This window comes from Phyllobates terribilis, unplaced genomic scaffold, assembly GCF_046119375.1.
Source record: "Phyllobates terribilis strain yellow unplaced genomic scaffold, ASM4611937v1 Scaffold_1__5_contigs__length_1240528914, whole genome shotgun sequence".
NCBI lineage: Eukaryota > Metazoa > Chordata > Amphibia > Anura > Dendrobatidae > Phyllobates > Phyllobates terribilis.
In genome coordinates, this window is record NW_027362761.1 from 744,864,083 (window position 1) to 744,886,063 (window position 21,981).

The window sequence follows — 21,981 nt, forward strand, 5'->3', positions numbered from 1 at the left end:
ACCTGGTGGACGCAGCACGGCTCGGGTGGTCACTTGAAGCTGGAGTGACCGGAACATCAGCAGTGAGTAAATACCCTAAACTGCACAACCCGACTCTGTCTTCACTTAACATCTATGCTGCACCACCACAACCCCCATCCTCTGCACCTGACCCCCTGAGGCTATACCCCACCCGTTGGGGGTTATACTACCAAAAGCTGCACCAACACCATCAGCCTCAGCGGACCCTGCTGCAGCGGCGGCCATAGTGACCGCAATACAACGGGTGGCGTAGTCGACATTAAGAACTTTGTAACATCTGTAGGACTGCCACATACTCTGAGCTTGACACCCTGGGCACGGACCGGGTCACAGCCACTCGGAAGACTACAACTCCCATCTGATCCGGCTCCGGATATTCCCCTAAAGAATATGGCCCAGGGGGCGCGTCACATACATTTCAATGCCACACTTTAGCAACACGGACCTAACATTAATATGAATAGATCTTTTTTTTAAAACATTGGCATTTTCTTGTTGACAAGTTTTACTTTTACATATAAGAAGACAAAAGCAAAGTTTCAAAGAGAACAGGTATCTTAGTGTCAAGTCATCAGGAAAATGGTTTGTCTAGACTAGACAGAACACCCACCTCATTCAGGAGACTTGTGGCTCTGTGGCGCAATGGATAGCGCATTGGACTTCTAGAGAACTGATGTGATTCAAAGGTTGTGGGTTCAAGTCCCACCAGAGTTGTGTTTTGTAGCTTGCGTGACATTAATACTTTGTCTCAGTTGATGTTAGAAAGATGAAAAAGAAAAAATTATAAAAATCTGGGCTTCATACTAACTTTTAAAGCATTGTTCCAGGACTAAAACTTCACTGGGGTCTACTTGCTACAGAAGACTAATAGGACGACTCAATTTTGTTGACTTTTAAAATAACTTATTTTGTATCCAGTTTAGAAATTCTTGATTTATGTATGTTATCAGTACATAAAAGAGAAATGACAAAAACTCTTTAATGCTGAGTTTTTTTTCTGATGTCTCTATCAGAGTGAACTAATTGAGGCTATGGTTTAGGATTCCTGAACTTACAAATTGGAAGTCACATTTAGATTTGAGCTCAGCAAAGAACGTAGAGGGAGCAGCTACTAATGGCTCGATGTACCAAAAGATAGCAGATAGGGCACAATTTGTTATTGCCTTTTTTTGGTCTAGTGTTTGATGTTCTGTTACTTGTTTTCACTAGTCCAAGATTCTTTTTTTAATTTGAGCATTTTTAAAAGTCTTTTTTGTATGTATTTGTCTGATATTTCTTTATGATCTCTATTGTGGGTTGGATTTGGGGTTTCTAGATATTTTTGGCTGATTTATCAACTATTGCTTAAAAAAATGCAGAATTTGGTGCAAGCATACTCCAGTCCATCTGTAGAGTGATTATATGTATGCATGACTTCTGGTATAAATTTTGCACCATTATGCGAAACGTGGACATTTTTTTTGCTAAAAAGTCACCAAAAAGGTCAAAGATAAGAACAGAGTGATATCAGCTGGCTTGTCCTCATGAACACTTTCTCCTGAGCTAACGAGATCAATGAAATCATGTAATCAGGTCATTTTTTGGAGAGCTTAAATTCATTGGAAATGAGGTTTTTCTGAATAAGTTAATTTTCATGGCAAGAAATGAGTTTGAAAATGTTGGCAGTTCATTTGATCTCTATTCATAATAAACTAGAGCTACACAAATCACCACTGTTAATACTGAAGCAGTAAACTTTGTGGAAACTAAATTTTATATCAGTCTGAACACTTTGGGCCATTATTGTTGAGTCCTAGTTATTCATTGAAAAACTGCAAAAGGAAAAAATGAGCAAAGGAAAAACATCTAATTAATGGTATAGGTGCCTACTGAAATCAGGATATATAGCAGGAGCACTACAGAAAATTTAACAGCAATTATTTGGACTAAAACACATGTTCTCTGATAGTCTTTTCACATGGTTAAAATAATTTCTTTTGTATTGACTCCTATCCTTCCCAGTCCAGTGGTCCATTAGCATACAACCACACTTATGTTCTAAACAATTTTTCTTGCCATAAGTTTCAGAGGGCCAGTGGCTACTGCATTGAAGCAATAGAAATTAATAAAGCTAATCGCTTGAGAGATAGAAACCAAAAAAAGCTACCCCTTTCTTGGTCTTGCATAAATTTCAATGCCACACTTTAGCAACACGGAACTAACATTAATATGAATAGATCTTTTTTTTAAAACATTGGCATTTTCTTGTTAACAAGTTTTTCTTTTACATATAAGAAGACTAAAGTAAAGTTTCAAAGAGAACAGGAATCTTACTGTGTCAAGTCATCATCAGGAAAATGGTTTGTCTAGACTAGACAGAACACCCACCTCATTCAGGAGACTTGTGGCTCTGTGGCGCAATGGAATTCTAGGGAACTGATGTATTCAAAGGTTGTGGGTTTTATTCCCTCCAGAGTCATATTTTGTAGCTTGCGTGACATTAATACTTTGTCTCAGTTGATGTTAGAAAGATGAAAAAGAAAAAATTAGCAAATCTGGGCTTCATACTAACGTTTAGAGCATTGTTCCAGGACTAAAACTTCACTGGGGTCTACTTCCTACAGAAGACTAATAGGACGACTCAATTTTGTTGACTTTTAAAATAACTTATTTTGCATCCAGTTTAGAAATTCTTGATTTATGTATGTTATCAGTACCTGAAAGAGAAATGACACAAACTCTTTAATGCTGAGTTTTTTTTCTGATGTCTCTATCAGAGTGAAATAACTGAGGCTATGGTTTAGGATTCCTGAACTTACAAATTGGAAGTCACATTTTAATTTGAGCTCAGCAAAGAACGTAGAGGGAGCAGCTACTAACAGCTCCATGTCCCAAAGGATAGCAGATAGGGCACAATTTGTTATTGCCTATTTTTGGTCTAGTGTTTGATGTTCTGTTACTTGTTTTCACTAGTCCAAGATTCTTTTTTTAATTTGAGCAATTTTAAAAATCTTTTTGTATGTATTTGCCTGATATTTCTTTATGATCTCTATTGTGGGTTGGATTTGGGGTTTCTAGATATTTTTGGCTGATTTATCAACTATTGCTTAAAAAAATGCAGAATTTGGTGCAAGCATACTCCAGTCCATCCGTAGCGTGATTATATGTATGCATGAATTCTGGTATAAATTTTGCACCATTATGCGAAACGTGGACATTTTTTTTGCTAAAAAGTCACCAAAAGGTCAAAGATAAGAACAGATTGATATCAGCTGGCTTGTCCTCATGAACACTTTCTCCTGAGCTAACGAGATCAATGAAATCATGTAATCAGGTCATTTTTTGGAGAGCTTAAATTCAGTGGAAATGAGGTTTTTCTGAATAAGTTAATTTTCATGGCAAGAAATGAGTTTGCAAATGTTGGCAGTTCATTTGATCTCTATTCATAATAAACTAGAGTTACACTAATTACCACTGTTAAACTGAAGCAGTAAACTTTGTGGAAACCAAATTTTATATCAGTTTCAACACTTTTGGCCATTATTGTTGAGTCCTAGTTATTCTTTGAAAAACTGCAAAAGGAAAAAATGAGGAAAGGAAAAACGTCTAATTAATGGTATAGGTTCCTGCTGAAATCAGGATATATAGCAGGAGCACAACAGAAAATTTCCCAGCAATTATTTGGACTAAAACACATGTTCTCTGAGAGTCTTCTCACATGGCTAAAATAATTTCTTTTGTATTGACTCCTATCCTTCCCAATCCAGTGGTCCATTAGCGTACAACGACACTTATGTTCTAAACAATTTTTCTTCCCATAAGATCCAGAGGGCCAGTGGCTACTGCATTGAAGCAATAGAAATTAATAAAGCTGATCGCTTGAGAGATAGAAACCAAAAAAAGCTACCCCTTCCTTGGTCTTGCATACATTTCAATGCCACACTTTCGCAACACGGAACTAGCATTAATATGAATAGATCATTTTTTTAAAACATTTGCATTTTCTTGTTGACAAGTTTTACTTTTACATATAAGAAGACTAAAGCAAAGTTTCAAAGAGAACAGGAATCTTACTGTTGTCAAGTCATCATCAGGAAAATGGTTTGTCTATACTAGACAGAACACCCACCTCATTCAGAAGACTTGTGGCTCTGTGGCGCAATGGATAGCGCGTTGGACTTCTAGAGAACTGATGTGATTCAAAGGTTGTGGGTTCAAGTCCCACCAGATTCATATTTTGTAGCTTGAGTGACATTAATACTTTGCCTCAGTTGATGTTAGAAAGATGAAAAAGAAAAAATTATAAAAATCTGGGCTTCATACTAACGTTTAGAGCATTGTTCCAGGACTAAAACTTAACTGGGGTCTACTTGCTACAGAAGACTAATAGGACGACTCAATTTTGTTGACTTTTAAAATAACTTATTTTGCATCCAGTTTAGAAATTCTTGATTTATGTATGTTATCAGTACATAAAAGAGAAATGACAAAAACTCTTTAATGCTGAGTTTTTTTTCTGATGTCTCTATCAGAGTGAACTAACTGAGGCTATGGTTTAGGATTCCTGAACTTACAAATTGGAAGTCACATTTAGATTTGAGCTCAGCAAAGAACGTAGAGGGAGCAGATACTAATGGCTCGGTGTACCAAAAGATAGCAGATACGGCACAATTTGTTATTGCCTATTTTTGGTCTAGTGTTTGATGTTCTGTTACTTGTTTTCACTAGTCCAAGATTCTTTTTTTAATTTGAGCATTTTTAAAAGTCTTTTTGTATGTATTTGCCTGATATTTCTTTATGATCTCTATTGTGGGTTGGATTTGGGGTTTCTAGATATTTTTGGCTGATTTATCAACTATTGCTTAAAAAAATGCAGAATTTGGTGCAAGCATACTCCAGTCCATCCGTAGCGTGATTATATGTATGCATGACTTCTGGTATAAATTTTGCACCATTATGCGAAACGTGGACATTTTTTTTGCTAAAAAGTCACCAAAAGGTCAAAGATAAGAACAGATTGATATCAGCTGGCTTGTCCTCATGAACACTTTCTCCTGAGCTAACGAGATCAATGAAATCATGTAATCAGGTCATTTTTTGGAGAGCTTAAATTCAGTGGAAATGAGGTTTTTCTGAATAAGTTAATTTTCATGGAAAGAAATGAGTTTGCAAATGTTGGCAGTTCATTTGATCTCTATTCATAATAAACTAGAGTTACACTAATTACCACTGTTAAAACTGAAGCAGTAAACTTTGTGGAAACCAAATTTTATATCAGTTTGAACACTTTTGGCCATTATTGTTGAGTCCTAGTTATTCTTTGAAAAACTGCAAAAGGAAAAAAGGAGGTAAGGAAAAATGTCTAATTAATGGTATAGGTTCCTGCTGAAATCAGGATATATAGTAGCAGGAGCACAACAGAAAATTTCCCAGCAATTATTTGGACTAAAACACATGTTCTCTGATAGTCTTCTCACATGGCTAAAATAATTTCTTTTGTATTGACTCCTATCCTTCCCAATCCAGTGGTCCATTAGCGTACAACGACACTTATGTTCTAAACAATTTTTCTTCCCATAAGATCCAGAGGGCCAGTGGCTACTGCATTGAAGCAATAGAAATTAATAAAGCTGATCGCTTGAGAGATAGAAACCAAAAAAAGCTACCCCTTCCTTGGTCTTGCATACATTTCAATGCCACACTTTAGCAACACGGAACTAGCATTAATATGAATAGATCTTTTTTTTAAAACATTTGCATCTTCTTGTTGACAAGTTTTACTTTTACATATAAGAAGACTAAAGCAAAGTTTCAAAGAGAACAGGACTCTTACTGTGTCAAGTCATCATCAGGAAAATGGTTTGTCTAGACTAGACAGAACACCCACCTCATTCAGGAGACTTGTGGCTCTGTGGCGCAATGGATAGCGCATTGGACTTCTAGGGAACTGATGTGATTCAAAGGTTGTGGGTTCGAGTCCCACCAGAGTCATGTTTTGTAGTTTGCGTGACATTAATACTTTGTCTCAGTTGATGTTAGAAAGATGAAAAAGAAAAAATTATAAAAATCTGTGCTTCATACTAACGTTTAGATCATTGTTCCAGGACTAAAATTTCACTGGGGTCTACTTCCTACAGAAGACTAATAGGACAACTCAATTTAGTTGAATTTTAAAATAAATTATTTTGCATCCAGTTTAGAAATTCTTGATTTATGTATGTTATCAGTACATAAAAGAGAAATGACACAAACACTTTAATGCTGAGTTTTTTTTCTGATGTCTCTATCAGAGTGAACTAACTGAGGCTATGGTTTAGGATTCCTGAACTTATAAATTGGAAGTCACATTTAGATTTGAGCTCAGCAAAGAACATATAGGGAGCAGTTACTAACAGCTCCATGTCCCAAAGGATAGCAGATAGGGCACAATTTGTTATTGCCTATTTTTGGTCTAGTGTTTGATGTTCTGTTACTTGTTTTCACTAGTCCAAGATTCTTTTTTTAATTTGAGCAATTTTAAAAATCTTTTTGTATGTATTTGCCTGATATTTCTTTATGATCTCTATTGTGGGTTGGATTTGGGGTTTCTAGATATTTTTGGCTGATTCATCAACTATTGCTTAAAAAAATGCAGAATTTGGTGCAAGCATACTCCAGTACATCCGTAGAGTGATTATATGTATGCATGACTTCTGGTATAAATTTTGCACCATTATGTGAAACGTGGACATTTTTTTTGCTAAAAAGTCACCAAAAAGGTCAAAGATAAGAACAGAGTGATATCAGCTGGCTTGTCCTCATGAACACTTTCTCCTGAGCTAACGAGATCACTGAAATCATGTAATCAGGTCAATTTTTGGAGAGCTTAAATTCAGTGGAAATGAGGTTTTTGTGAATAAGTTAATTTTCATGGCAAGAAATGAGTTTGCAAATGTTGGCAGTTCGTTTGATCTCTATTCATAATAAACTAGAGTTACACAAATCACCACTGTTAATACTGAAGCAGTAAACTTTGTGGAAACTAAATTTTATATCAGTCTGAACACTTTGGGCCATTATTGTTGAGTCCTAGTTATTCTTTGAAAAACTGCAAAAGGAAAAAATGTGCAAAGGAAAAACATCTAATTAATGGTATAGGTGCCTGCTGAAATCAGGATATATAGCAGGAGGACTACAGAAAATTTCCCAGCAATTATTTGGACTAAAACACATGTTCTCTGATAATCTTTTCACATAGCTAAAATAATTTCTTTTGTATTGACTCCTATCCTTCCCAATCCTGTGGTCCATTAGCGTACAACGACACTTATGTTCAAAACAATTTTTCTTCCCATAAGTTCCAGAGGGCCAGTGGCTACTGCATTGAAGCAATAGAAATTAATAAAGCTGATCGCTTGAGAGATAGAAACCAAAAAAAGCTACCCCTTTCTTGGTCTTGCATACATTTCAATGCCATACTTTAGCAACACGGAACTAACATTAATATGAATAGATCTTTTTTTTAAAACATTTGCATTTTCTTGTTGACAAGTTTTACTTTTACATATAAGAAGACTAAAGCAAAGTTTCAAAGAGAACAGGAATCTTACTGTTGTCAAGTCATCATCAGGAAAATGATTTGTCTAGATTAGACAGAACACCCACCTCATTCAGGAGACTTGTGGCTCTGTGGCGCAATGGATAGCGCATTGGATTTCTAGGGAACTGATGTGATTCAAAGGTTGTGGGTTCGAGTCCCACCAGAGTCATATTTTGTAGCTTGCGTGACATTAATACTTTGTCTCAGTTGATGTTAGAAAGATGAAAAAGAAAAATTAGCAAATCTGGGCTTCATACTAACGTTTAGAGCATTGTTCCAGGACTAAAACTTCACTGGAGTCTACTTGCTACAGAAGACTAATAGGATGATTCAATTTAGTTGACTTTTAAAATAACTTATTTTGCATCCAGTTTAGAAATTCTTGATTTATGTATGTTATCAGTACATAAAAGAGAAATGACAAAAACTCTTTAATGCTGAGTTTTTTTTCTGATGTCTCTATCAGAGTGAACTAACTGAGGCTATGGTTTAGGATTCCTGAACTTACAAATTGGAAGTCACATTTAGATTTGAGCTCAGCAAAGAACATAGAGGGAGCAGCTACTAATGGCTCGATGTACCAAAAGATAGCAGATAGGGCACAATTTGTTATTGCCTATTTTTGGTCTAGTGTTTGATGTTCTGTTACTTGTTTTCACTAGTCCAAGATTCTTTTTTTAATTTGAGCATTTTTAAAAGTCTTTTTTGTATGCATTTGCCTGATATTTCTTTATGATCTCTATTGTGGGTTGGATTTGGGGTTTCTAGATATTTTTGGCTGATTTATCAACTATTGCTTAAAAAAATGCAGAATTTGGTGCAAGCATACTCCAGTCCATCCGTAGAGTGATTATATGTATGCATGACTTCTGGTATAAATTTTGCACCATTATGCGAAACGTGGACATTTTTTTTTGCTAAAAAGTCACCAAAAAGGTCAAAGATAAGAACAGAGTGAAATCAGCTGGCTTGTCCTCATGAACACTTTCTCCTGAGCTAACGAGATCAATGAAATCATGTAATCAGGTCATTTTTTGGAGAGCTTAAATTCAGTGGAAATGAGGTTTTTCTGAAAAAGTTAATTTTCATGGCAAGAAATGAGTTTGCAAATGTTGGCAGTTCATTTGATCTCTATTCATAATAAACTAGAGTTACACTAATTACCACTGTTAAAACTGAAGCAGTAAACTTTGTGAAAACCAAATTTTATATCAGTTTGAACACTTTTGGCCATTATTGTTGAGTCCTAGCTATTCTTTGAAAAACTGCAAAAGGAAAAAATGAGCAAAGGAAAAACGTCTAATTAATGGTATAGGTTCCTGCTGAAATCAGGATATATAGCAGGAGCACTACAGAAAATTTCCCAGCAATTATTTGGACTAAAACACATGTTCTCTGATAGTCTTTTCACATGGCTAAAATAATTTCTTTTGTATTGACTCCTATCCTTCCCAATCCAGTAGTCCATTAGTGTACAACGACACTTATGTTCTAAACAATTTTTCTTCCCATAAGTTACAGAGGGCCAGTGGCTACTGCATTGAAGCAATAGAATTTAATAAAGCTGATCGCTTGAGAGATAGAAACCAAAAAAAGCTACCCCTTTCTTGGTCTTGCACACATTTCAATGCCACACTTTAGCAACACGGAACTAGCATTAATATGAAAAGATCTTTTTTTTAAAACATTTGCATTTTCTTGTTGACAAGTTTTACTTTTACATATAAGAAGATTAAAGCAAAGTTTCAAAGAGAACAGGAATCTTACTGCTGTCAAGTCATCATCAGGAAAATGGTTTGTCTAGACTAGACAGAACACCCACCTCATTCTGGAGACTTGTGGCTCTGTGGCGCAATGGATAGCGCATTGAACGTCTAGGGAACTGATGTGATTAAAAGGTTGTGGGTTCGAGTCCCACCAGAGTCATATTTTGTAGCTTGCGTGACATTAATATTTTGTCTCAGTTGATGTTAGAAAGATGAAAAAGAAAAAATTATAAAAATCTGGGCTTCATACTAACGTTTAGAGCATTGTTCCAGAACTAAAACTTCACTGGTGTCTACTTGCTACAGAAGACTTATAGGATGACTCAATTTTGTTGACTTTTAAAATAACTTATTTTGCATCCAGTTTAGAAATTCTTGATTTATGTATGTTATCAGTACATAAAAGAGAAATGACAAAAACTCTTTAATGCTGAGTTTTTTTTCTGATGTCTCTATCAGAGTGAACTAACTGAGGCTATGGTTTAGGATTCCTGAATAGTGTTGAGCCACCCCCGTAGTGTTCGAGTTCGGTTCGGTTCGTCGAACACCCGTGTGTTCGCCGAACTGTTCGTCGAACTGTTCGTCGAACACCTTCGAACACCGTTAAAACCAATGGCAGGCAAACAAAAACACATAGAAACACATAGAAAACACCTTCAAAGGTGTCCAAAAGCTGACAAACTGCTCAGAAGACACAACTAACACATGGAAAAGTGACAAGTACATATAGTCATGCGAAAAGAAAAGAGGTGGAGGAGTAAAAGGAGGGGGAGACACAGATATAGGCATGTCATGCCCTTCTAAAATCCAAAAAGTGAGAAGCCGACACATTCAGTCCGCTCCTGCCCGTGCCACCTCCGTGTCGCCGGGTTTGTGCCAGAGCCACGGTGAACCCTGACGGCCAGCCCCCCTCTCCCAATACTGGTGCCTGTCCGCTGGTGGGTCGACGAGCCCCCCTGTGGTGGAGGCAGCTCTAAGCTTTTTAATTTAAATTGTCTCTCTAACTTGAATAAATACACTTTAAATCCATTTACAAGGATCTATTGGAGGGCAAGTCTCATGCCAGCAGCCGCGTAATTCCAGCTCCAGTAGCGTCCACTAAAGCTGCTGCAGTTAAAAAGCTTTTATAAGGATCGAACTCGGCTGTCCACCGCAAGGCATCCTACTGCCAGTCCGAGCCCCTATGCCTTGGGGTGCCTCCTGATGCTCTTCACTGAGTATCCCGTGGTCCCGAAGCATTTCCTTTGAAAAAATGAAGTGTCCAAACTACAGGTGGTGTAGCTTGCTTAACAGCCGGGATAATCCGCTGACTAGCAGACCCTGCTACTAGGCACAAAGTATTTCCTGGGCTAGATGCAGTTAAAAATTTGTAATTAGATACTCTCGTTGGATGCTGAGAAAGCATTCCATAGAGTCTCCTGGCACGCCATATATGATTCTCTTAAAAAGCTTGGGGTAGGGGTCTAGGGGACCCTTTTATAGCCAAAATCACGGCCCTGTATCGCAATACGTCACCTAGGCTGAAGATAAATGGAACTGTAGCACCCTGAGGGCTCGGTTGCTACAGAGGTATTGCACCTCACCCAGAGGTGTGATATCTCACTCTCAGGTAAGGATGTAGTGTGGATCAGGACCCGACACCTGCATGCATTACACCACATTGCTGTGGGGCAGGGCGACCAATATGCCCCTGAGATGGGCACGACAGTCCCTGTCCCTGGCTGGAGTGGGGGGAGGGAACACTGAGGAAGGGGAACCCTGTAGTGTAGGAGCAGGGAGGAAGCAGTTCCTGGGTGCATTGAGAAGGGAGTATAAAAGGTGGGCACCATCTTAGTTCAGTGCAGAGAAGTCTGAGCAGAAGTGGCAGGGAGCAGGGGCTCTGCATGAGCTCTGCTCCGGAGGCGGGCCTAGTAACAGAGGCCCAGGCCTGGAAGAGGGAGAAGGAAGGAAGAGGAGCGGAGAAGGCTCCAGGAACGAGGAACGAAGGGATCTCAGGGGTGCGGACTGGCGAGTCGCCACCGCACGCCCGAATCCACCTGCGTGGAGGGGTCAGGCCAAAGGGGGAGACCGGTCCCCGAAACTAGTGGAGGCAGGAAACGACCCTCAGCTAGAAACAGGAGGCTGTGACATTTTATGTGGCGCAGCCCCTCGCTACACCCGCTAGGAAGGCACCACATAGGGTCAGGGAAACTGGCGCCAAGTTTACCAAGAGGAGGCCCGAGGCAGCCGGACAGAAGGGTTGGTAAGAAAGGCCAGACAAAGGACACACAAAGGGGGTCCTGTGAAGCACTCCAAAGTTATCTGGGAGTTATCTGAGCCCCTCACCTGGTGAGCACAGTACGACGTGGGCAGCCGTTACCTGCAGATGTGGTCTGGATAATAAGAACTGTGAGTAAAGGCCCTGGACTGCATCACTGACTCCGTGTCATTACTGCTGCTGCCCTGCACCATCACCCCCATCCTCCGCATACACTGCCCTGAGGCTATACTCCTCCCGTGGGGAGTTATGCTACGCTCTGCTGCACCCACAACACCAGCCTCAGCGGTCTGCCCTGGAGCGGCGGTTCACTCTGACCGCAATCCACGGGTGGCGTAGTCGGACATTTAAACATCAAAACCACATAAATAGTTCCGCCACTGGTTTGACCACCCTGAGCCATGGAACCGGGTTGCCGCCACGGAGACTACAACCACCAGCATCCACCAAAAAGGGTCCGGCTCCGGGTGTCCCAAGGCCCAGGGGGCGCGTCAGAACATTTTCATCACCTTTCACAATCACCAATGGGACAAGGCAGGGATGTTCTCTGTCCCCTCTCTTATACATCCTAGTGACGGAGCACCTGCTCTCATCAATTCGCCATAACCCCAATATTAGGTGGATTGAGGTGGGAGGCACCGAGTACAAGTGCTCTCTATTTGCTGATGATGTCCTAGTATATATCACTCAATCACATATATCCATCCATGCTGTTATGGCTGAAATAGATCACTTTGTTACATGGTCAAATTTTAAAATCAATGCAGCGAAGTCTGAGGCCCTCGATGTCTCCCTCCCCAAATCCATATAGGATTCCATCCAGTCCAACTTTCCCTTTGCCTGGCCCTCACAGGGTATCAAATACTTAGGAATTCCTATTCATAGAGACCTCTCCCATCTATGTTATCTTAATTTTGGGCCCTTTATTGAACAACTCCATACAGACCACGGTTGGCAAGTTAGAACTGTAAGATTCACTACGTGAACCACTGGTGTTTTGTGGAAAAGCACATGTACACTGTGTTCCAAATTATTATGCAAAAAGTGTTTAGGAGTGATAAGGGAAGAATTTGTTTGTTTGTCAGTTAAACTCATTGATGGTGATGTGTGTCAGGGCTCTTTATATCACTGTAAGCAATTGCAGACACCTGTGCTAATTAGTTTGGCAGGTGTGTCCAATGAAAGGCAAGACTACTTAAGAAGGCTGTCTCACATTATTAAGCAGCCTACATTTTCTGCCAAAATGGGAAAGAAAAAGGATGTGTCGGCTGCTGAGAAGCAACAAATTATGGAGTGTTTAGGTCAAGGCATGACTACAATCAACATTGTGCGATGATCAGGATGAAGTGTCTTGGCAATCAAGAAGTATGTAGCTGATTCACAGTACACACGTGTGCGTGCTGATAAGGGCAAATTGAGGACTCTTTCCTACAGGCAATTACGTCAGGTTGAAAGAGCAGCGGCAAAAAAGCCTTGTCATAGCAGCAGACAAGTTTTTGAAGCTGCTTGTGCCTCCAACGTCCCCCGAACAACAAGATGCAGGGTCCTTCAGAGGTTTGCAGCTGTGCATACGCCATCCTGTCGACCTCCCCTATCCACTTCACACAAGCAGAAACGGCTCCAGTGGGCCAAACATTACATGAAGACTAATTTCAAAACTGTTTTGTTCACGGATGAGTGCCGTGCAGCGCTCGATGGTCCAGATGGATGGAGTGGAGGATGGCTGGTTGATGGACACCCCACGCAAACACGGCTACAGCGCCAACAAGGAGGAGGTGGAGTAATGTTTTGGGCTGGAATCATGGGGAGAGAGATTGTCGGCCCCTTTAGGATCCCTGAAGGCGCTAAAGATGAACTCCATAATGTATGTGGATTTTCTCAAACAGCACTTCCTGCCATGGTTCAAGAAGAAGAACCGTGTATTTCACAGCAAGATCATTTTTCTGCATGATAATGCACCATCTCATGCTGCACATAAAACATCTGCATCTCTTGCTGATATGGGCATAAAAGGGGACAAACTTATGGTGTGACCCCCATGCTCCCCTGACCTCTACCCCATTCAGAACCTTTGGAGCATCATTAAAAGGAGTGTCTATGATGGCGGGAGGCAGTTCACATCTAAGCAACAGCTCTGGGAGGGTATTCTGTCCTCATGCAAAACAATTGAAGCAGAAACCATCCAAAACCTGACAAATTCAATGGACGAGAGAGTTCAGAAGCTCCTTTCGAACAAGGGGTCCTATGTGAAAATGTAACATCACCTAGAATAAAGTTTTGAGTTGAAAACTGTTTGATTTCAGTTTCTAACAACCTGCTAATGCTTATAATTTCAAAAATGACCATTTTTTTGGTCTTTATTAAAATGAAAAGGTTGATCGAAAAGTTTGGGGGATCTAAGAGTGTGGCAACCCAGTAGTCATGATTACTTCGAATTCTGACAATATGAGGGTCATGCTGCAGGTAGTGCAGCAAGAAGGCACTTATGTGTCTTGCGCATCTCGGAGCCCCAAAATTATTTTCCGGGCTAGATGCAGCTAAAAATTATTATTAATTTTAAATCTGGTGAAGCTTTAGTATAGATGGCCTAATAGGATCAGTGCTGCACACTGTTACAAAGCCCAAATTATTTTCCAGTCAAGATACAGATAAACATGATTAGTAATTTTAAATCTGGTGGAGCTTATTATAGATGGCCTAATAGAATCAGTGCTGAACACTGCTACAAAGCCCAAATTATTTTCCAGCCAAGATACAGATAAACATGATTAGTAATTTGAAAGCTTAAAACGGTTGGTAGGGTGATTTTAACCAATCATCAAGCTTTTACTCTCCCCAGGATGACACAGGGGTAGAAAAGTCATTTCGGATCCATGATTTGTTCATCTTTATGAACGTGAGTCTGTCTACATTATCAGTGGAGAGCCGCGTGCGCTTATCTGTCAGCACACCACCAGCAGCGCTGAACACACGTTCAGACAGAACGCTGGCTGCGGGGCATGACAAGATCTCCAAGGCGTAAGTGGCTAGCTCCGGCCATTTATCCAGATTGGAAGCCCAAAAAGAGCAAGGGTCCAGTGACACAGTCGTGGCTTCAATGTTTACTTGGAGATACTCCTGTACCATCGTGTCTAGGCGTTGACTATGTGTCAGACTTCTTGTCTCCTGTGGCCTTGCAAAGGATGGGCTAAAAAAGTGGTGAAATGATTCCGCAAAATTGATGTTACCAGCAGATACTGTGGTTCTGTTACGGTTTGAGTGCTGAACACTTGACGGTCCCACGGTTGGCATTTTGGAACTGTGAGATTCATTACGTGCACCACTGGTATTTTGTGGAAAAGCACATGTAAGATTCTGCAACAGTCTCTGCTGATACTCCTGCATGCGTGCATCCCTTTCTATGGCAGGAATAATTTCTGCAAATTTACTTTTGTACCGGGGATCTAACAGTGTGGCAACCCAGTAGTCAGGATTATTTCTAATTCTCACAATTCGAGGGTCATGTTGCAGGTAGTGCAGCAAGAAGGCACTCATGTGTGTTGCGCATCCAGGAGCACCAAGTCCCTGTTGTGTTGGTGGCGAGGTGGCGAGGTAACAATCATGCTTCCTTCCTCTGTCCTCTCCCCCCAACCTCGCACAACGGCGAAAGTGAGCACACAGCGACCGTGCCCTCTGCAGAAGGCCATCTAGTCTGGGATAGTGGGCTAAAAATTGCTGGACAACCAGGTTCAACACGTGAGCCATACAAGGCACGTGTGTGACATTGCCCCGGCGAAGGGCCGCACCCAGGTTTGCAGCATTGTCGCACACGGCCTTCCCTGGTTTCAGGTCCAGTGGAGACAACCATTCATGAAATTGGTTCTCCAGAGCTGACCACAACTCCTCAGCTGTGTGACTCACATTTCCCAGACCCAGACATTTCAATGTAAAAACCGCCTGATGACGTTGAGCCCTACTGCCAGCATAGTAAGGAGGTGTGCAGGATCCCTTCTGCGCAGTTAGAAAGCTTGTGGCATGACCAGACAGGCTTTGGGTGCAGGTGGAAGACCGAGAGGAGATTGAGGAGGCAGAAGCAGTGGAGGAACTTTGACATAAAGAGGATTGACGCACAACTCGTGGGGACGGCAAGACTTGGACAGCAGCCCCTTGTCCTGCTGTCACCATAGTTACCCAGTGCCCAGTCAGCGACATGTAACGCCCCTGTCCATGCCTACTCGTCCAAGTGTCTGTGGTGAAATGCACCCTGTCACACACAGAGTTTCTCAAAGAAGCGGTGATGTTGTGTGCGACATGCTGGTGGAGCGCAGGCACACCTTTCTTTGAGAAGTAGTGCCGACTGGGCATCTGGTACTGGGGCACTGCGACGGACATAAGGTCTCGAAAATCCTCTGTGTCCACCAGGCGGAAAGGCAGCATTTCTGTAGCCAAGAACTTGCAGATGGTGAAATTCAACCTCTTAGCTTTCTCATGGCTAGGAGGAAATGGTCTTTTACTTGTCCACATCTGAGGGACCGAGGGCTGGCTATTGTGCTTAGACGGGTTTGATAAGGGTGTCCCCGGCAAACTGCCGGTCTGTGAGGAAGATGCAGGCAGACATGTTAGGTTGCCTTGATCCAAAGGTGGTGCTATCGATGTCGGACAGCGCTCAACACCAGCTGGTGTTACCACCTCCAAAGAAAATGATGACCTGCCAATCACGCTGGCTGTTGCGGGTAAAGAGGTGGCAGGTCTGTGCCCCAAAACAGGTGTGACTGCTGTCCCCCCAGTCACAGAGGATGAAGAGGCCGCGGATGCACAAGATATGGCAGACGGCGGTTGGCCCGGCCGGCTAGGCCGCATTGTAGCACACTGAGCTTCCCACTGCAACTTATGCTTCATGTCCATGTGCCGGTTCATGCATGAAGTACTCAAACTATGTATTTTTTGGCCTCTACTTAGCTTTTGCTGACAAATGTTACAGATAACACGAGTTGGGTCATCTTTATCGATCTGAAAAAATGCCCAGGCTATGCAAGGCTTAGCACCCATGCGACCTGAAGAGCCACCACGACTTATGGTGAGAGGCAGAGTTGTGTTTGAGGATGCAGTTGTTGACGTGCTTCCAGTACTACGTCTCTGTCCAGGAAGGCGCAACCTGACCTCGTCGTCACTAGCATCTTCCTCCACCTCCTCTGCTGACCTCATCTCTTGGCTGACTGTGGGTTGACAGTAAGTGGGATCTCCAACCTCATCATCATCACCCTGTGCGTTATCACACCCGTCGTCCTCAGAGCCAACCTGTTCCTGTCCTGACAAAAAACTAAAGTTGTCGCTCCAATCAGGTATTTGAGTCTCATCATCGTCTTCCTCATTGTCTCCACCAACAGGAGTTACAGTTTGGGAATGAGGGTCTACATTATGGTCAGAACCTTCTGCGTCTGGTCCTGGATCCGACTCATAAAGATTCTGGGCATCAGTGCAGATCATTTCCTCGTCTGGATTCACAGAAGCGCTGGAGTCGACCTCTGAATCCCAGGCTATAGTATGAGTAAACAGCTCTGCAGACTCAACCATCTGTTCTACCTCATACTCAGACGGGCAGCTGGAGATTTGGGAGCTGTGAGGAAGCAAGTGCGATTGGGGTGACACCTTTGAGGACTGGAGTATTTGTGATGTTGAAGTTGATGTGGAGGAGAGCCCACTTAAAGGAGCACTTGATATCCGTTGAAGCACCTGCTGTTTTTGTGCCTCATCTGGAATTTGTAGCGATTGGCGTGGCCGTAAGAAAGGGATCTTATCACAATGTCCGCTAAAAGAAGTAGACATTTTAGTTTTGCTGGAAGATGGTCTTTCTTCTGCAGATGTTACTGTTGCTTTAACACCTACCCCACGGACACAACCTTTTTTCCCCTTCCCAACACGCCTATTCCCCTTTCCACCAGCAGCAGGCCTTTTTCCACTCATTTTGGTGGTTAACTAATTAACAACTCTGGAGTTGTTTGCACAAAAAAACAATGGATGGGAACCGAGCAGAGCTGAGTGGCCAAACTGTGGTATTAGGCCGAAAAACTTATATTCAATTTGCAACCTGATGGAGGTCAGTATAGATGGACTAACAGAGAAAGTCCCACACACTGCTAGAAGGCCAAATATTTTTTCAGAGCTAGATGCAGAAAAAAATATATTCAGTTTGCAACCTGATGGAGGTCTGTATAGATGGATTAATAGAACAAGTCCCACACACAGCTAGAAGCCCAATATTTTTTCAGAGCTAGATGCAGAAAAAAATATATTCAGTTTGCAACCTGATGGAGGTCAGTATAGATGGACTAATACAACAAGTCCCACACACAGCTAGAAGCCCAATATTTTTTCAGAGGTAGATGCAGAAAAAAATATATTCAGTTTGCAACCTGATGGAGGTCTGTATAGATGGATTAATAGAACAAGTCCCACACACAGCTAGAAGCCCAATATTTTTTCAGAGGTAGATGCAGAAAAAAATATATTCAGTTTGCAACCTGATGGAGGTCAGTATAGATGGACTAATACAACAAGTCCCACACACAGCTAGAAGCCCAATATTTTTTCAGAGGTAGATGCAGAAAAAAATATATTCAGTTTGCAACCTGATGGAGGTCTGTATAGATGGATTAATAGAACAAGTCCCACACACAGCTAGAAGCCCAATATTTTTTCAGAGGTAGATGAAGAAAAAAATATATTCAGTTTGCAACCTGATGGAGGTCTGTATAGATGGATTAATAGAACAAGTCCCACACACAGCTAGAAGCCCAATATTTTTTCAGAGGTAGATGCAGAAAAAAATATATTCAGTTTGCAACCTGATAGAGGTCAGTATAGATGGACTAATACAACAAGTCCCACACACAGCTAGAAGCCCAATATTTTTTCAGAGGTAGATGCAGAAAAAAATATATTCAGTTTGCAACCTGATGGAGGTCTGTATAGATGGACTAATACAACAAGTCCCACACACAGCTAGAAGCCCAATATTTTTTCAGAGGTAGATGCAGAAAAAAATATATTCAGTTTGCAACCTGATGGAGGTCAGTATAGATGGACTAATACAACAAGTCCCACACACAGCTAGAAGCCCAATATTTTTTCAGAGGTAGATGCAGAAAAAAATATATTCAGTTTGCAACCTGATGGAGGTCTGTATAGATGGATTAATAGAACAAGTCCCACACACAGCTAGAAGCCCAATATTTTTTCAGAGGTAGATGCAGAAAAAAATATATTCAGTTTGCAACCTGATGGAGGTCAGTATAGATGGATTAATACAACAAGTCCCACACACAGCTAGAAGCCCAATATTTTTTCAGAGGTAGATGCAGAAAAAAATATATTCAGTTTGCAAAATGATGGAGGTCTGTATAGATGGATTAATAGAACAAGTCCCACACACAGCTAGAAGCCTAATATTTTTTCAGAGGTAGATGCAGAAAAAAATATATTCAGTTTGCAACCTGATGGAGGTCTGTATAGATGGATTAATAGAACAAGTCCCACACACAGCTAGAAGCCCAATATTTTTTCAGAGGTAGATGAAGAAAAAAATATATGCAGTTTGCAACCTGATGGAGGTCAGTATAGATGGACTAATACAACAAGTCCCACACACAGCTAGAAGCCCAATATTTTTTCAGAGCTAGATGCAGAAAAAAATTATATTTAATTTGCAACCTGATGGAGGTCAGTATAGATGGACTAATAGAATGATGCTATGCCCAAAAGATTTTACTTCACTAGGTGCAGTAAAAAAATTGGTATTCTATACACAGGTGGTATATCTTGCAACACAGATAGGCTACTCCACTGACTAACACACTCTGCAATAGGCCAAAAAGGATTAGCTTTGCTAGATTCAGCCAAATGCTGTGAAAAAAACTTGCACAGCACTGGCACAGACCTGCCTGGCAAAAACTGATAGGAACTCATGTAACCTAGTCCTGAAAAGGACTCCAATTACAATTAGTCTTTACTCCCACAATCTATCTATTTAAGAGCACAGACCTGCCTGATAAAAGTCGTAGGAAATGCTGTAACCTAGTCCTTAAAAGGACTGCAATCACAACTATTCCCTACTCCCAAGCTATCTGTAGATTTGTGCGAAAATTGGCTTGAAATTAACAAGGTATAGCGCACACAGCAACAGCGGTGCCGTCTAACACGCAGCTGCAGCAGTGAGAAAATGGTGGCGACGGGGAAAATGGCTTGTTCTTATAGGGCAAGGACATGTGACATACACTGCCAATGACACATGCCCTTGCTTGTGTGAAAAAAAGCACTTCGCTCCGTGTGTGCGCTGCTGATAGGCTGACAGATTGCACCTCCCCACTGTAAATGCGGGAAAGAGAAAAAAAAAATGGAGATCTTCATTGTTCCTGCAGAGATCCATCCCCTGCCCCTCCCCCCACCACGCTGTACACTCAAAATGCGTATTAACATTAATTTTCATCATTACTGAGAAAAAATCCAGTTATGATTTTGGTGCACGAACAGTTATCGAACATAACCTCGAACAGCCGAATTTTTCTCAAATTGTTCGTGTTCGCCGAACGGCTCGAACACCGCCCAAAACAGCTCGAATTTGAGATTGGCGAACAGTTCGAGTAGAACAACGCTCATCTCTATTCCTGAACTTACAAATTGGAAGTCACATTTAGATTTGAGCTCAGCAAAGAACATAGAGGGAGCAGCTACTAATGGCTCGATGTACCAAAAGATAGCAGATAGGGCACAATTTGTTATTGCCTATTTTTGGTCTAGTGTTTGATGTTCTGTTACTTGTTTTCACTAGTCCAAGATTCTTTTTTTAATTTGAGCATTTTTAAAAGTCTTTTTTGTATGTATTTGTCTGATATTTCTTTATGATCTCTACTGTGGGTTGGATTTGGGGTTTCTAGATATTTTTGGCTGATTTATCAACTATTGCTTAAAAAAATGCAGAATTTGGTGCAAGCATACTCCAGTCCATCCGTAGAGTGATTATATGTATACATGACTTCTGGTATAAATTTTGCACCATTATGCGAAACGTGGACATTTTTTTTGCTAAAAAGTCACCAAAAGGTCAAAGATAAGAACAGAGTGATATCAGCTGGCTTGTCCTCATGAACACTTTCTCCTGAGCTAACGAGATCAATGAAATCATGTAATCAGGTCATTTTTTGGAGAGCTTAAATTCAGTGGAAATGAGGTTTTTCTGAATAAGTTAATTTTCATGGCAAGAAATGAGTTTGCAAATGTTGGCAGTTCATTTGATCTCTATTCATAATAAACTAGAGTTACACTAATTACCACTGTTAAAACTGAAGCAGTAAACTTTGTGGAAACCAAATTTTATATCAGTTTGAACACTTTTGGCCATTATTGTTGAGTTCTGGTTATACTTTGAAAAACTGCAAAAGGAAAAAATGAGGAAAGGAAAAACGTCTAATTAACGGTATAAGTTCCTGCTGAAATCAGGATATATAGCAGGAGCACAACAGAAAATTTCCCAGCAATTATTTGGACTAAAACACATGTTCTCTGATAGTCTTCTCACATGGCTAAAATAATTTCTTTTGTATTGACTCCTATCCTTCCCAATCCAGTGGTCCATTAGCGTACAACGACACTTATGTTCTAAACAATTTTTCTTCCCATAAGATCTAGAGGGCCAGTGGCTACTGCATTGAAGCAATAGAAATTAATAAAGCTGATCGCTTGAGAGATAGAAACCAAAAAATGCTACCCCTTCCTTGGTCTTGCATACATTTCAATGCCACACTTTAGCAACACGGAACTAGCATTAATATGAATAGATCTTTTTTTTAAAACATTTGCATTTTCTTGTTGACAAGTTTTACTTTTACATATAAGAAGACTAAAGCAAAGTTTCAAAGAGAACAGGAATCTTACTGTTGTCAAGTCATCATCAGGAAAATGGTTTGTCTAGACTAGACAGAACACCCACCCCATTCAGGAGACTTGTGGCTCTGTGGCGCAATGGATAGCGTATTGGACTTCTAGGGAACTGATGTGATTCAAAGGTTGTGGGTTTGAGTCCCACCAGAGTCATATTTTGTAGCTTGCGTGACATTAATACTTTGTCTCAGTTGATGATAGAAAGATGAAAAAGAAAAAATTAGCAAATCTGGGCTTCATACTGACGTTTAGAGCATTGTTCCAGGACTAAAACTTCATTGGGTCTACTTCCTACAGAAGACTAATAGGACGACTCAATTTTGTTGACTTTTAAAATAACTTATTTTGCATCCAGTTTAGAAATTCTTGATTTATGTACGTTAGCAGTACATAAAAAAGAAATGACACAAACTCTTTAATGCTGAGTTTTTTTTCTGATGTCTCTATCAGAGTGAACTAACTGA

General features: G+C 40.8%; 5 non-coding genes across 5 annotated transcripts; all 5 read left to right on the forward strand.

The window, feature by feature from the left end:
• The first annotated feature begins 649 nt into the window (after window positions 1-649).
• TRNAR-UCU (transfer RNA arginine (anticodon UCU)) lies at window positions 650-735 on the forward strand. Its single transcript is given in 2 exon segments — window positions 650-686; window positions 700-735. It is a non-coding gene; the product is annotated as a tRNA-Arg (tRNA).
• A 3,412-nt stretch (window positions 736-4,147) lies between these two features.
• Window positions 4,148-4,233, forward strand: TRNAR-UCU (transfer RNA arginine (anticodon UCU)). The gene is given in 2 exon segments: window positions 4,148-4,184; window positions 4,198-4,233. It is a non-coding gene; the product is annotated as a tRNA-Arg (tRNA).
• A 1,672-nt stretch (window positions 4,234-5,905) lies between these two features.
• On the forward strand, window positions 5,906-5,991 carry TRNAR-UCU (transfer RNA arginine (anticodon UCU)). Its single transcript is given in 2 exon segments — window positions 5,906-5,942; window positions 5,956-5,991. It is a non-coding gene; the product is annotated as a tRNA-Arg (tRNA).
• Window positions 5,992-7,662: 1,671 nt separating this feature from the next.
• On the forward strand, window positions 7,663-7,748 carry TRNAR-UCU (transfer RNA arginine (anticodon UCU)). Its single transcript is given in 2 exon segments — window positions 7,663-7,699; window positions 7,713-7,748. It is a non-coding gene; the product is annotated as a tRNA-Arg (tRNA).
• Window positions 7,749-21,584: 13,836 nt separating this feature from the next.
• TRNAR-UCU (transfer RNA arginine (anticodon UCU)) lies at window positions 21,585-21,670 on the forward strand. The gene is given in 2 exon segments: window positions 21,585-21,621; window positions 21,635-21,670. It is a non-coding gene; the product is annotated as a tRNA-Arg (tRNA).
• Window positions 21,671-21,981: the final 311 nt, after the last annotated feature.